Genomic DNA, 17,351 nt, shown 5'->3' with positions numbered 1-17,351 from the left:
TTCTTAATTAAAGAAATCAACTCATATAAAGTAAATCTGTATATACTTAATATTTTCAATACATAAATGAGTAAACTGTCTACAGAGATATTTTAAAAACTATGAAAAAAAATGCCATCCACAAAATTCTGCTTTCTTTTCCATTGCGTTGCTTGCCAAGAAACCTTTCCTTGATTCAACCAATCTCATCCTACTAGACTTTCAGGAGTGTGGTTTCTGATGCTCAGAAACTGGTGACCCAGCAGGCACACTGTAGTGTAAGTCAGCTTCATTAATGCACTCTCAGGGTAAGTACATGGGCAGCTAGTATTTCCAAACTATCTATTTTGTCTAAACATTTTCATCAGTAACTCCAAAAAATGAAATTAAAAAAAATCAGACTGCAGTCAGAGATATGAATAGGAGAAATAAAATTTCAAATTTTAGTAGCAAGTGTGACATTATAGTATGATTGGTTTGATTTAATTATAAAACCTCCAAATAAAGCTATATTGGTCTTTAGGAGACACCCCCATTCCACTTCAGAACTGGCTGCCCACTAACAAGAAGAGAAGTAATGTCACTAGAACGTCTAATCATTAAATACATAAAATTCACAAAGGCACATGAAAAATGAAGATAAACTGTGGAGCGTTTGTACACAGAATTTACTCCATAGTTATTTATTGAATGTTTAATTTTAATCAACAATTTACCAGATATAATCATCCTTATCCCAACACTAAGAACTGTTAGGTACCTACCAAAGCTTGGTGAACTAGACACTTCTCTCTTGTTCTCCAACAACCCTGAGTGGGAGGTTTGTTGTCGTTATTTCACAGAAGGGGAAACAAATGCCCAGAGTGAGTAAGCAACTTTCTTATGGTCACACAGTATGTAGCAAAGCTGTGATATGAACTCAATAGTCAAACTTGTTCCATCACATTATGCTGTAAACTCTAAAAATATAATATAAAATATGGTTTAAAAAAAATACTGGACTGGTTTCAATTGCATCTCCCTTTCCCCTTCTTTTAGAAACCAAACTAAGCTTTAAACCACTCTAAAACCAATCATCTGAGCATAAACATTCAAAAAGGAGGTGAAATGGCGAAAGTATCGCTATGAGGATTTTAAATAAAGGGTGAGGTGTGGTAGATTGCAAAATGGCCACAGATTCTTCCCATCCTAGTACGCATGTCCCTTGCAAAGTGACGTTGCATCTATTTCCATCAGGAAGTCAAGTCTATTTCTCCACCCTGTGAATCTGGTCTTGGACATGTGACTTGCTTTAAGCCAATGGAGATAGGAAATGTGACACAAGCAGAGTTTACTTCCACCAGGGCATGAGGAAATCCAGTCTAGCTAGCAGGAGAGGCCACATGGGGGAGGACCCAGGTGTCCTGACCAGCAGCCTGCTGACTGGTGGCCTATGAGTGAAGCCCACTGGCCCAGCCAAGGTGCCAACGGACTGCAGTGAGCCTAGGTGAGGTCAGCAGGAGAGCTCCCCAGCTGCCGGCCCTCTCCCTGACCCACAGAATCCTGAGAGAGTAAATATTTGTTTTTATAAACCACAAAGGCTCATGGTCACTTAACATATCAAATGCTACAATGTTAATTTTTTTAAAAATACATGGAATTCCTAGTCCTTTCCCCCAGAGGTGGCAATGAGCTTGCATTGAGCTATGTGATTTTTTTTCTCATGTCCAATCTTACACTTTTTGTTCAAGTAATGCTTTTAGTAGATGGCTTGGTTGCTATGAAATATTTTTTTCTTTGAAGAAAGCTAACTGAATTCTTTAGGCATGAAACCCAAGATCCCGGCTTCATTAGCATCCTGCTTCTGGAACTGACAGGCTTGGCTCAGATACTGTTTTCACAAGGGTCTCTACAGCTAACAGAATGGAGCATAGACACAGGGGCCACATTCTGACGTTTGAGAGCCCTGGCCCCTTTGCTTTTGTGGGCTGCTTCCTCCAAGAGAAGGATTGATAATTATAGTTTATGACTGTATTGGTATAAAGATGAATATATTATATTGCATCTTAAAATGTTTCTTCAATTTAAAGGTTCACTTTTTTTTCTTCTGATTTTAACAGAAATTAAAACACTTTCAAAGGCCCTTAAAAGTATTGTGGGCCCCGGGCACTGTCCTTATCGTGCTTAATGTATGTCAGCCTAGACAGACATTATAAAGGATAAAATTATTTACTCTTTTCTAGTTCTTCAGAACTACTATTTGATAACCAGGTTGAGAAGACATGTGTGCATGTGTTTGTGTGTGTGAGTGTGTGTGTGTGTATGTGTGAGTGTGTGTGAACATATGGGCTCCTTTTATGGCTAAAGTAGATAAGTCACCTCTCCACCTTCTCCCCCAGCCACATCTCAAGCTAAGGGGTCCCTGCCCAGAGACAACTACACAGGGATTGCAGAGGACATAACCGTTCATATCCTACAATGACCAAAAGAAAAAAAAAAGAAAACCAACACTAGGGAATCTTTAATATAAACATTAATAGTTTCCCACATCTTTGTTTAGAGAATAGCCTGAGGATTTCTAAACTTTTAGATCTTGCTCATTCCAGAAGAACTGTTTCACTTACGGCCGCATAAATCTTTGGCCTTTAAAAGTTCCAGGATTAAGACTCTTTGGAAACTAGAGTCACAGAGAACTCACAGGTGATTGTATAGCACAAATCTGATTCTAGCTATTCAGGAGACATAATATTTGCTAAGATAATTTGAGTCCAGCTCTGACATCAGTTATAGAGAATAGAGATTTGAAATAGAATAGAATGAAATAGAATAGAATGAAACATGGAAAGGAGCATTTGGTAGTAATTCTAGTATTATTGTTTTTTAAATAGGTTGCATTTTTTTTCTAATTACAAAGGAAAGATAAATTCAATGTAGAAAATTCAAAGAATTTTTTTTTAATTAAAAATGAACACCATGAAAAGAGGTATTCAGGACTACCAGGTTGGATGTGACTTGAGAGAACTTAGGGTTTTATATATTTTTTCTTGACCTCCAAACATATTTCACTGGTATTTCATTTTTTAAAGATTTATTTCATTTTGAACCTAGTAATGTAAAATGTTCCATCCACTAACATCTTCCAAAGTGAAAAACGTAACTATTTTAAATAAAGTTAAATTGAGAGCTCCAGGAGCCCATAACTTAAATGTCCAGCCAAGGTTTAGAGCTCCACATCCTCTCGTATTTACACAGCATTTCACATCACCTTGTCTTTGCTCAGTCCCAAGCCTCCTTGGGGCTGCATTAACGCAGCTCAATCTGCAAAGCGGAGAGGTTGGAAGTACAGCAGAGTGCAGGGCCCACTTCTGACCATTTTTCCTCCCTCCATCTGGAGTCCCGGGAAGAAGAACTCGGGAAAGTTCCATATAAATACAAGGACAGGACAGGCCTAATTTTATACATTGTGCTATCATCCCTAGAAGCTACAAAAATGTCCCAGAAATTAAAATATATTTATATCCAAATTTTATTCTCAAGGCTCTCCTTCCCACTTGGGAGTAACTCAAAACCCCAACTTTGGGTTTAGAATGTAGGACTGAACTTTGCTGCGCAGGTAGGCAGGCAGGCAGGCATGTGTTCTCCAGAAGGAGAGATTCTCCCGGCTGCTTAGGCAATGCTTTCCAACTGCGGCAACATGGTAGACCCAAACTCACAATAGGAAGAATAGCATCACCTCCAGGCTCACAGTCCCTGCTCAGGAATCTCACTCATCACATGGTCTTCACATCTTCGGAGTTCTCATAAATAGGCCACCCCTCTCATCAAAGGCATCCTCGGGGCTTTCCTGGTGGCGCAGTGGTTGAGAGTCCGCCTGCCGATGCAGGGGACACGGGTTCGTGCCCCGGTCCGGGAGGATCCCACATGCTGCGGAGCGGCTGGGCCCGTGAGCCGTGGCCGCTGAGCCTGCGCGTCCAGAGCCTGTGCTCCGCAACGGGAGAGGCCACAAGAGTGAGAGGCCCGCGTACCGCAAAAAAAAAAAAAAAAAGAGGCATCCTTATTGTTCCAGGCAGGTGTAGATGATTTGGCGATTAGACAAGGTGATGCAGCAAAGAAGGAGCGGCTTCTGACTGTGGTCCTCTTGTTCAGGATAAAGCTGTGAACTTGCCTCTGAGCCCAGCGATGTATCTCAGTGGTGTTTTCCCCTGACTAACCCACCTCAATCCGGTCAGTCCCTAACTCCCCGCCCCCTCAGCACTTTTCATTCCATTGGAACTGATTTACCAGACTTACTTGTTATGGGTTTATTTGTCATTTCCAGATCATTTCTACAAATGCATTATAAACTCTAAGGCACTCTGTCTGATGACCTTCTCCGCCCCCACCACGTAACTTCCCCATATATACACTGGTCGTTCCACATAGGTCTCTAAATTCATGTTGGTCATCAGCACATGGATGCCCCATGGGAATCTCCAATTCAACGTCCAGAGCAGAACTCACCATTTCTTCTACTCCTGAGGCCCTGACTTTCCTCCTCTAGTTACCAACCTAGGGAACAGCATTCAATCCAGACTTCTGCCAGTCATCCTGACTCCTCCGCACTGCAGAATTCATTGAAATTCTTATTCCCGTAATAATTCGGGACTATTTACCCTTCTTGCTCCTCATACTGCTAATATGGAGGAAATCATCCTTTTTGGTCTGGATTACCGCCACAGCCTCTCAACTACTTTCCCTGTTCCTAGTCTTGATTTACCCAACCATACTACACATTGTTGCTAGGTTATTTTTCTAAAACTGAAATCTGATTATGCAACAGTCTTGCTTAAAACAACTCAGTGATTCTTTGTTTACCTATGGCTATAATTTACAAACAAGCAACTCCAAGAGAAGCATGATGCATCTTCTTGATGATTAATTGATTTTCAGGTTAAAAATTCAAAGTATATTAAAATTAGTATATTTTAAAGGAGGTTATAAAATTCACATTTGTTTTTAAATATGGAAACGAGGAATTTTAACTTGAGCAACAACAAATTTAGGTAGGCTACATATCTCTGGAGGATAAATACTTGCTTGCTTTTGCTGTTAGTTGTAATTTGCCAAGAAAGAGAGAGAGAGACAGAGACAGAGACAGAGTGAGTTAGTTTAACGGATAAAATTTAAATTCCTTAGTAGGGCCCAGAGAGCTTATTCTGATCTGGCCCTCTTTATTTCTTCAGCCTCACCATGTGCCTCTTTTGACCACATCTAAGCACCCTGCCTAACTCCTACTCATTTTTATATCTCAGGCACGGCTCCGTCAGGAAATCTTCCTTTTTCTCTCCCTTCCCAGCCTGGGTTTATACTCCCTTGCTCTCTGATCTCCCAGCATCCTAAGTGTACATAACTTCCACCCACTGCTTTTCCTTTGCCGTATTTTCATGTGAGTCCTCCATCTGACTGTAGCATCCTAAGGGTAGGGGTCATGTAACTCTGAAAGTCCTGTGCCTAACAGAAACCTGAGCACATAGCAGTTGCTCAGCGAATACTTGAGATTAGTTGAATAATTATTGTCCACAAAGCAAAGCACAGGAAATCAGTAAGTATTTAATTTAACAAATGATAACTAGGAAATAGACATTTCTCCTCAATTATTTTCCTTTTCCTTTGAACATTCATAATTTCTACCTTTGAGTTCATAAACTCCTATCCTATCTTCTAATCACAATCTCCTACTTTCCTGTTTGGTGGGCCGGGGAGGTTGCTGAGGGCAGTCAGAATGCAGATTTGTAACTAGAAATTGATCCTTCTCTGTCCCAGCTGGGACTTCTTTGTAACTTGGCAGCCTTTTAAATTGCTGTTTTCTCTCAGTGGATGTTCAAATATTGCCCACTGCTGTCAATTCCATTGTCATTTCAGTATCTGATCTCACTTCCTAATTCACAAACTAACCTTAAACTTCTGTCTTCCATTTAAAACACTGGAAAATTCATCTTTATCTTCTTTATCCTTTTCTCTTCTCTCCCTCTCTTAGAGAAAAAGTAACCCCTTCCCTTCAAGAGCCCCCTGCCCCAACCTGGGCTCTAGGTCCAAATAATTTTATAACAGTCAAATACCATAAATGCTTTTCATTATGTAGTCTATGTGGTCATCCTGTGACATTTGACATCATTTCTGATCTCTTTTAGTTGGAAACTCTTTTCCCTTCGTTTTTTTTTGTTTTTGTTTTTGTTTTTGTGGTACGCGGGCATTTCACTGTGTGGTCTCTCCCGTTGCGGAGCACAGGCTCTGGACGCGCAGGCTCAACGGCCATGGCTCACGGGCCCAGCCGCTCCATGGCATGTGGGATCTTCCCGGACCAGGACACGAACCCATGTCCCCGGCATTGGCAGGCGGACCCTCAACCACTGCGCCACCAGGGAAGCCCTTTCCCTTAGTTTTGAGTGGTTGATTCTCTTCTACCTTCTACCCTTGACTACTTTCCAGGCTCTTTCTCCTTCATGTATCTCCACTGTCAGTGTTTTCTAGGGTTCCTTCCTCTGTTCTTCTCCCATTAAGCACATTCTATCAACAATCCTTCTGTTTTGGATGTAAGTGCCACCAACATATTCATCATGTTGGTCAGATCTGTACACTCTGAAGTACAGCTCCCAAGGCATCTAAACCTAGAAGTTTCATGGAGATTTCAAACTCAACAAGGAAGAACTGTCTTTATATCTTCTCCCCTCCTCTAACCCTGTAAGTTGCTCTTCTCCCTATGTTCCCTGTCCCGGTTCATTGGTGGCACCATCAAGTTGCCCAAGTTAGAAACCTGGGAGTCAGCTCATGATGTCCCTCTCTTTAATGGCAACTGGTTGATGAATGGCTCTTGACAATTCTTCCTCCAAACTTTAACTCAGTTTATCCCATCCTCTCGAATCCAACTGCTCTCATCAATCAATGCTCTCATTTTGGTCTTCATCATCTCCCACTTGGTGTGTTACAACAGGCTCTAACAGCTCCCCTCTTGTGCCTCACCTTCTCTCAACCCACATCTCTCATGGCTGCCAGAGTTGGTTCTCTGAGCCAGCCCAGACATTACTTCCTGGAGAACCACAGACACCCTCACCTCCTCCCCAGGTGAAGAAGGCTGCCTTCTTGTGTGTACACCTAAGGTCTTGCACAGCATCAAGTCCTGCTATAGTTCTTATACTCTATTGCATTCATTCATCTTGTTTCCCTCCCTTTTTCTCTCTTCCACCAAATTTTGAGTTCTTTGATCCCAGGAGCTCTGTCTTCTTCAGTAGCTCAATAAATACTGTCTTTCCAGTTCAATAAATATTTATAGGATAAAATGTTTATTGAATAAATTCTTCTAATTCCTTACCCTTTCCCACTTCATGTTATTGTTATTGGTTTTTGTTGAGAGGTACTACAGTACAGCGTTTAACGGTGCAGGTTTTGAACTAAGATTCCCTGAGTTCAAATCCCAGCTTTACCACCAAGAAACTGCACTAACTGTGCAAGCAATTTCACTTTTCTGTGCCCAGATTCCTGATCTAAAAATGGAGATAATAATTTCCAGGATAGTATGAGGACTAAATGAATTAATATGTGAGAGACTAGATTCTAGACTATTGCCTGACACACATTGAGCCCTTAATAGACGTTAGTCTTACTATTGTCATATTTTTCTTTCTCTTTTCTTTTCCTTCCTTTACTGCCTCCCTCCCTTTCTTTCTTTCTTTCTTCCTTCCTTCCTTCCATTTTTATTCTTTTTGTTTATTTGGGATCCAATTTTCTCATTTTCTCCTCTATTTGTTTCATATTTACTAACAACTCATAATGTTCCAGACATAGAGAAGGCCTTGCTCTGGGGAGTCACACAAACAAATACCTCCTCTCAAAGGTCATGTTGATGTGACATTTTGAGATGGAGTAAACAGTTGCATTGTGGCAGTGATCATGCTCTGGAATTTGGCTGCAACACAGCCCTCTATAGCATGGGAGGCAGAATAAAGATCTCTAGAATCCCATCCAAGGTGGGTACAGCTTTTCTAGGATATCTTATGTTATGACTTTGAACATGGCACTACTGTGGGCTTCAGGATAGTTTCTTCATGGTCAGTATCATCTGACAGAGAGACCCATTTCAGAACCTTCTCTGAGCTAGTCTTTCCTGCCGGAGAAAAGAGGACTTCAGACTGGATTTTGGTAGCATATGATTTTAACCCTCAAAGTTAGATTTCTCTGGAAATTTGACTGCTACCCCCCTTCCAATATTTCAAAAAGGATAAAAATGAGAACCACTGGCTCTTATGCAAATGTTTGATTGCTTATGGCCAATGTTATAATACAGGTATTCAAAATGGTCTGTCAGTGTGTGTCTGAGTTCACTCTCGCTCATGAATTTCTAAGGAAAAGTGCAGGTAAGAGTGTGTGTGTGTGTGTGTGTGTGTGTGTGTGTGTGTGTGTGTTTGCTGTAGGGAGAAACCACAAGGGCAATTTGAAAATCTGCTTAGCTTTCTAACTCGAATTTAGAGAAGGAGAAAAATCAAATGTTTATCTGCAAGCAAACACTTAAGTAAATGTGGGCAAAGGATTTTATTTTCTGTTTTTACTATTGATTTTTGCCACAGGCTGAGAATTGGATTTGGTCATGAAGAGGCCCTGACACATTGAATAATGTAGCATAATTCCTTGCACACAGTTATGTACTTGGTAACTATTTGAGGGATGATTAAATGAGAAAATAAATTCATGAATATGGATGAAGTGTGATGTAATATAGAGTTGCCTAGATACATTTTTCTGGAGGAATATACTTGTGAGTGCATCAGGCAAGAGAATTAGAATAAGAGAAAGTAAAAAAGATAAAAGACTATGATAAGAAAAAACCTTTGAAGAAAAAAGCAAAGAGTGGTTATAAATATAGAAATTTTAGTTCTGTTACTATTGGCCTAGTGACACTTGAAAACCATTACTCTCTGGTGGTGATGGAGACAAGGAATACCTTACAAATGGAAGCATGTTAGGAACTTAACATAATTCTAAACTTGAAATACATACTTATTCATACTTGAGGACATATGGACAGATCCTGATTTCAGGGCAGAGGTAGAAGCTTTCAGGCAATTTACACAGAGCTAGAGCTAGAAATTTGAAGTGCTGAGCTCATCCTTTTGTCCTCCCACTTTAGTGTATTTGGGAACAACCTGCCAATCCCAACTGTACCCCTTAGTTTGACTACAGTGTTCTGAGATATCAAACACATGATCACCCATAACCTTACCTTCTACTGGTATTTGAGTAGGAGTATCCAACGGCAATTTTTTGTGTATCTCAACTGCCACACCAAGTCACGGACTACCAGGGTCCTTTTTTACCAGTGGGAATAGAATTATTAATGCTTTTAGATCTAATCACGTTATAGAACCACTTCAAGAAAACCTAGAACCAACCCAGAAAACTCATCCTTGAGATTCTGGTCCTCTAGAATCACTTCTCATACCAAAATTTGTATCAGTCGTCTTTCAACCAGAGACACAGAACTACACGGACATTATACTATACCATTATCACATCACACTACACCATTACCTCCTGGCACATGTGACTCCATTATCACATCACATCATCATCACACCAAACCATCATCAAACTACACCCTAACCACACTAAACCATCCTCAAAGCAAACTGTATTCACAGCACAGCATCATCTCCCCACATCAGCATCACAGTATATCAACTTGAGCAGCCCAGCGTCATCATCATCATGATCACTTTTGCTACTAAATTAATGTGAAAGAACATTAGATCATGTGCTTACCTAAAACAGCAAAATTCTGGATGAAAACTCAAAATCAATATTTATCTATATGGGGCTTCCCTGGTGGCACAGTGGTTGAGAGTCCGCCTGCCGATTCAGGGGATATGTGTTCGTGCCCCGGTCCGGGAAGATCCCACATGCCGCGGAGCGGCTAAGCCCGTGAGCCGTGGCCGCTGAGCCTGCGCGTCCGGAGCCTGTGCTCTGCAACGGTAGAGGACGCAACAGCGAGAGGCCCGCATACCGCAAAAAAAAAGAAAAACAATTACCTATATGATCACCATTCCCACACTACTCTTTTCATTCGAATTAGTCCTACCATCATGAACTGAACTACTACAGCCTCTCAAGTTCTCATACATATATTATCTAATTTAATCCTTGCAACAATCCTTCCTAGGTATTTATTATTACTCGTATATAGTAGATGAGGAAACTGTGGCTTACATAGTGGGTAAATTGCAGATTCAAAATTCTAATTAACGTCTGCTTGTTTCTAAGTTCTGTGCTTTTTACCTTACACTATGTTGTTAAATTTGCAAATACACATCACTTTTTTTTTAACCAATAAATGGCTTTTATATGTCTGTGACCTATTTACACAAATAGAAAAATTCACATCAGATAAACTCATCTCTGCATCTAAATTATGTGAAATAAAGCCAAAAGTACTGGTTCTAGTGAACAAAAACTTTAAGATGTTTTTCAAAATACTAGAATAGTTAGATGACACAGTTCCTTATTTGTTTCTTGTTTGATGCACTTTTACATAAGACATAGTACCACATAATAATTGTATCTTGATAAAGTAAATTCATTTCTCTCAACATTCATATATCAACACAGTACCTGTAAATAAGTGGCATAGAGTCCACTGGCAATTCAGAGAACACTATGCACAGCACATGATAATGATACGAGGAAAATGGCAAATGACAGCATATTTCTATTTAACTTTCAGTAGAAAAGTAATGGAAAGAAAAGTTAAACTAGATAGTTCACCATGGAAAAAGAATTTTAAATGAGGGTAAGTAAAGTGCAATGAAATAATATGGAAAATAACTATAAACCTTTAAAACAACTAATAATAAATAAATGTTATCTGGAATAAACTGACAGTTTTTAATGAGCCATACGTAATTTATTTGTATCCTGATGAGACTGTAATTTTCTCCAAAGCTTATATCCAAATATTTTTTTCTTCATGACGAAGATAAAGTAGCACACATACTAAAAATCATTTGAAATATGCTATAATTTAATCCAAAAAGATAGTGAAGGCCCATGTCCATTTTGGGGGAAGTTGTATTTTATTGCATAACATGGTTTACAACAAAAAGTTGGCCATGGAATAACAGTTTATTCCATAAGCAGCCAATATATTTGCTAAAATGTTAGTTCTTTTAGTCCTAATCATATTGCAATCTTTTGGGACTATTTCAATAACAATAATTTCAACAATTAATAATATCTAATGAAAAAAACCTCATGAAGCTGCACAGTTATGTTCTATAGAAACTTTATGGGGTATGTGTTCTACAATCTGATGTTTGACATGCAAAAGGGTTCACTCTCCTGTTATGCTATTAAATAATTCATGGGTGGTATTTGAAAACTCTGGCCAAAGGAGATACTATCTAAGTTTCAAATACAAATCTTGCTTAATGCAAAGAAAAAGAAAATCATAAAAGATAAGAAGACAGTTTAACTTCTACAATATACATTTCAACAGAATGGGCCCATTTGTGTATACCTGAGCTGTTAATAGATGAGCTAAATTCCCATTAAAATTCATTACCTCTCTAAAATGATTTGTGATATTTTATTTTCATACATTATTCTTTGGTCATTTATTCCTAAAAGATAATCCAATCCATGAAATCTGGAATCTTTAGGTAAATGGTATTTCTCTAGTTTTTTTCTTGAAAGAATGTTAGTGTGTTAGTAACATGAATGCCATTATTTCATTAAACAAGTGCTCGTGCAAGATACTTTTTCAGACTTTTAAACTTCAAAGATCAATCAAACATAGACCCTGGCATCAAGTTTTACCATATTGTAGAAAAGATAGATATGCAAATAAATAAACATAGCATAGTCTGATCAGTGCTAAAATTGAGTAAGAGTGATAAACTCCTGAGGGAGAATGGATATGAAGAGTTCTCTATGGAGAACTTCCTCGAACTTCCCAGTAATGTAGGTGTTCCTCAGATTAGAGGAAATAGGTATTCCCAGGCAGAGAAAAGAGCTTCTGCTAGAAGCCAAGGAAGGAAACAATATGGCATCCTTTTATCCCCCTTGCAAAAGGTTTAGTCCATAAAGAGCATTGTATTTCCTAGTTAGTCACAAGCAAATGATACAATCATTTCTGAATAAGATGTGTCTCCATCAATAGAATATCAGGGGACCCATTGATTAGGATGTCAATAATGCTCTGGTCAAGTGGCATCCATATGACACAACTCCAGAAACCAACTCTAGTAGATTCTTCAGAAAACTTTATCTGAAAGAGGTAGAACTTTCAGAACAGATACTGGTGGAGAGATTCATGGACATCTCAGTTAAATTCCTGGCTTCCAATTGTGGGATGGTATAACTTAGTTTTGACTAGTTAACTAGGAAGGTATTGGTTTGGAATGGAATAATGTGGAAGATTGAATGTGAAGCGCTAGAATGCTCTTTCTCTTCCTCATCATGATTAACATCACCATCACCACCATAGTCATTGTCGTCGTCGTCATCATCATCATTGTCATCATATTACAGCATGTTCATACCACACCACCATCACAATCCATTCACACCATCTGGAGTGGATCATGCTATAGAATCAATTCCTTGAATAGCTGCAGAAGTGACGAGAATGGAATGCCAGACAATCACTGGGTGGGATTCTGTCCCAAATGCTTGCCTCCATTAGGACTTGTCTCAGATGTAGGTCTCTTTCTCTTTCTATTTTTCCTTCATTCTTACTAGTGACTTTTGAAAACCTCTCTTCACTTTCTGTCTTTATTTTTTCTTTCTTTTTCTTTTCTTTAGTTTTCTATGCCTAAAAAAAGAAGCAAGATTAAAGGAGCATTACTCTGATTATAGTGTCAATTTGATGACATCAATTGATTCAACTGACCAAAGAGCATTTGATTAATGGCTAGAGGAGCCATTAGTAATCCTTTAGTACATTTCCTTATTTCACAAATTAGTCCACTAGATTCCCAAGAGCAACTGTACTTTCTCAGTCTTTCTCCATCCAGCCAGTCATCAAATCCTGTTTATCTGCTGATTTTCTTTTCTTTATTTCTCACTTCAATATAATCCTAAAGAAGCAGGACCTGCCGCCAGCTGGAATGAATTCTTCATTTTTGCTGAACTCATATAATACCCATTTTTGCTTTATGACAACCTTTACTTTAATGTATCTTAGAGTCTGGTTAGTCATTTATAAGCTTGATCTTCTCTGTTAGCTGGCTAGAAGACTTGTCTTTATAGCCTCCAACCCTGTCCATAGTTAATGCACTGCCTGCCATTCCACAGCACTTTATTTCATGTCTATTTATGATGCTAAGCACATAAATAAATAAATGACAATACTATGTGGGAAATTCAAAAATGAAGATATCTTTGAAATAAAGAGAGAGCCCAGAGGAAAGGGAGTGATTAGTTTGTGTTGAGGAATCTCAAGGAAGACTTCCTGGTAGAGGTGATATCAAAGTTGAGTTTTACCAGATGACACTAGACACCCTAGGGAAATAGTGGATAAGATGAAACAGCACAGGCTATACAAAGGCATGAAAACCCATAGTATGCTTGGCAAAATATAATTTACTTGGAGCGTAAAGTTTTGTGTGAAGAAGAATGGTAAAAAATGAGTATGTCAGTTAGGTTACCATTCTGCAACAACAATAGAGAGCTCAAATTAACCAAATAAATGCGAGTTCATTTTTCTCATGTAAGTTTGGAAGTTTTGTTCTAGTATATCAACTATGTCAGGGCCAATTCTAATGCCCTTTTCCTCAGGGTCACAGGATGGCTGCTGTAACACTAGGCATATTGTCTTTGCTAAGACCAGGAAACTGAAGGAAGAGGGGAAAGTGGAAAGCATTAGTGTATCTGTTCCTTTGCCCTAAGAAGAACAAAATCCTTTTCAGAAATTCCTTCACTGATTCTGCTTGCAACTGTCTGGAAAGCACTGCGTCACATGGCAGCCTAGGACACATGGCAACCCAAAGGGAGGTTGGGAAAGTGACAGCTTAGCTTTTTGCGTTCTTCTGCAGAGCACTCAGGGCGAAGAGCAGTTGAGAATGAATATTAGATTAGCTAACAGCTGCGTCCGCTACAATGAGCTTTGAAAGAGAAACTAACTCTATAACATGAAGTTTTGGGTTTTTTTAATGACAGGTTGACAAGCTTTAATTTTTCCTTGTGTAAAATAAATTCCAGTGAACAGTTTTGAGAGGTGTGATCAAAGTTGTATATTAGAATAAACAGTTGCTTAATGGCTTGACAGAAGACACACATAAGTTGTTCCTTATAAATGAGAAAGTAGTTTGAAAGAAAGTTCATATTAGCAAACCATTGTGCAAACTTTGGTGTCTCTGAATCTTTTTTTTTTTTTTGTGGTACGCAGGCCTCTCACTGTTGTGGCCTCGCCCATTGCGGAGCACGTGCTCCGGACGCGCAGGCTCAGCGGCCATGGCTCACGGGCCCAGCCGCTCCGCGGCATGTGGGATCTTCCCGGACCGGGGCACGAACCCGTGTCCCCTGCATCGGCAGGCGGACTCTCAACCACTGCGCCACCAGGGAAGCCCCCATGGTGTCTCTGAATCTTGACACACAAAGTATGAGTAATATCATATTTAAGTATGAAGGATATAATCTCATCTACATGTGCTCAGACACACACATAATATATGTGTACTTCCCATGCAATTTACATGGATAGAGCCCCAAATTAATTTAGTTCATCATGATGACTGGATCACCATGCTCCTCTGTTTTTTCTAAATAGTTAATTTGATCAGTTTCCAAGTGGGCAGAGACCTCATTTTTCTGATGGATGACTCCATTTTTATCCAATTCCTTTGGAAGAACCTTTGATTATTATACTGATTTGCAAATTAATTCTGAGAAATTAAGAATCAAAACCTTCCCAGTTCCCTGATTCAAGATAGTAGAAGTCAGTCATTGTTATGTTCCATTATTGGGTTTTAATTGAATAGGAATATCCATAACAATCACATAGGAGCAGCCTGAAATCCCATGACCAGTGTGGAAATTGGTAAGAACAAAATGATTCCGGTATAATACCTGAAAAAAAGGACTTTTCCAAGAACATTCACATTTTTTTAAAAATAGCCATTTCTCAGACTTAATCTCTGAAATGAAAGTACTCATTCCACTTTCTAAACTGTGGAAGAGCCCAGATGAGTTTAAATAGCAGCGCCAAAAAACACGACACTTATTGAGTGTATAGGAACAGAAACAGGAAGAAAAGAAGATAGTTAAGCATAATTGCTTCAATATAAAATGAGAGAAACAGAGGTGAAGAATCTCTCAGAGAGTCAGGAGAATGCCAAAAAGAGAAAGCTGATGAACGGGAGGAATGGGGCAAAGTAGTTGGTGATGTCTCGGCAGGCTTTTCCCGCAGTAGCCTTGGGGTGGGAGTTCCTTCCTGCCATCTCCACAGACAGACTCTTTCTGCACCAAGGGTATGAGCAGAATGTGAAGCAAACTGCCAAACTGTACAATGGGTCAAGAGGGAGCTGGACTGATTTTTGGAAACAAAGAGAAAATGCACAGCTGCTCCCAGGACTTTTAAGACGAGGATGAGGAGTTATTGTGCAAATGAACTGGCATTTCCTGGGCAAGTCTGCACTGAGTTGCTGTCTTTTCCAAGTCCCACATGTTTTACCATTTTTGGTTAAAATTTCAAGTCTACATAAACCTCGTGTCTTCCTTCACCTTCTATACCTAGCAATCAGTGAGACCAATATATCCATATTATTGAAATCTCCACTGCATTTCTTAACTTGATTTTCTGTCCTCCTGTCTCTGGTCAATCCTTGTAGGATTCTGAATTATAGTCTGGAACTGTGGAAAGGAAAAGAAATTTACTTTTATTGATAACATCTATCTATACTTACATTTATATCTACATTTTATTCTCAAAGCAACAACAAGCCTATGAGGTAGATATCATCATTTGTGTCTAAGCAATGATGAAATGGGGTGCAGAGAGGTTAAGTGTCCTAGGCAAAGCTGGCGGCAAGTCTGCCCAAGAATAGAAATCCTGCTTAGGAGCCAAGCTTGAGCTGGGGAGGCATGGCTGAGAACTGTCACTGCTTTACAGTTCTGTAATCAGGCAGGTTCTGGTTATAGATCTCAGTAACTTAGAAAGGGTACATGGGACTCCGGCAAGCCAATGATAGTTATTCAGCTCTCAACATGTGTGCAGGACACAATTATCAATAGCTGGGGGAAGAATCAAAAGTAAAAAGAGAATAGAGCCCCTTCCACCTAACAGCTTAAAATATGAATAATATATAAATATGTTTCAATTATGAAAGACCAAAGATTATGTATTAATTATTTGCAATAATATTAAAGCAGAGCCTGTGCCCATAGGTCCTGAGGAAGGAACACCTTAACAGAGCATCAAGCTCTGTTAAGTGCGTCAGATTGTTATGGCTTTTTTGAGAATTGACCCCTCTATCACGATGTGATGCCCCTCTTTATCCCTGATAACTTTCCTTGATCTGAAGTATGCTCTGTCTGAAATTATTATAGCTTTTCCTGCTTTCTTTTGATTAGCGTTAGGATGGTATATATCCCTCCATACTTCACCATCTTGGAAATACCTTTGATCAGAAATAGGTCTGGGACCACCACAGAGTGTCTATTTTTTTCTTTAGAGATTTTTTCTAGATCATTTCCAAAATCATCTTGGCAGTTTGGACTTCCAGACTTGGACATTCACTCATTAATTCATTCTATGAATATTTATGATACCTCTCTTTTGTCCCATACATGCCAAGTACTAGACCCTGGTGATATAATAGTAAACAGGATAGATGTTCCCCTTAGGATTATTTTTCAAAAAGACTAGAATGTAGATAATCTTCTTTCCATTTTCAATTTTATCATTACAAGATATTTAATTTTCAATAAATTACCTAATCTGGGCCTCAGCATCTGTAAATGAAAAAAAAAAAGCTATGGATTGGATTACTTCTTTCAGCTTTAATATTCTGTGATTATATACTTCTTTCATCTTTTCCACACTTTAGGAGAAAACAAAAATAAAAACAAAAACAAAAGAAATCAGAACATCTGCTGCCTAACTTAGGAATGCCCGTAAAGAGAATTCTCTCATTCCAAAATGTAATTGAGAATCCTGAAAAGAAACTTGACTCAGTCCAAAGAAAAAAATCAGACAGAGAGACAAAGAATTCAATCCAGATTTTAAAATGAACAGCAATAAACAGTTCTAAAGCTAAAAAAGAAGGAATGGGCCCATGAGTCAATCTGCTAACCACCTATGTGTTGAAAAAGTCATAGGTATAGAGCTTCTAAGACCTTTCCCAAAGCCGTGCCACAGAAGTGATTCC

The sequence above is a fragment of the Monodon monoceros genome, unplaced genomic scaffold (assembly GCF_005190385.1).
Source record: "Monodon monoceros isolate NGI ecotype Baffin Bay Population unplaced genomic scaffold, NGI_Narwhal_1 Super_Scaffold_15, whole genome shotgun sequence".
Classification (NCBI taxonomy): domain Eukaryota; kingdom Metazoa; phylum Chordata; class Mammalia; order Artiodactyla; family Monodontidae; genus Monodon; species Monodon monoceros.
The sequence above is the reverse complement of the archived record's forward strand: the minus strand, read 5'-3'. Positions refer to the sequence as shown.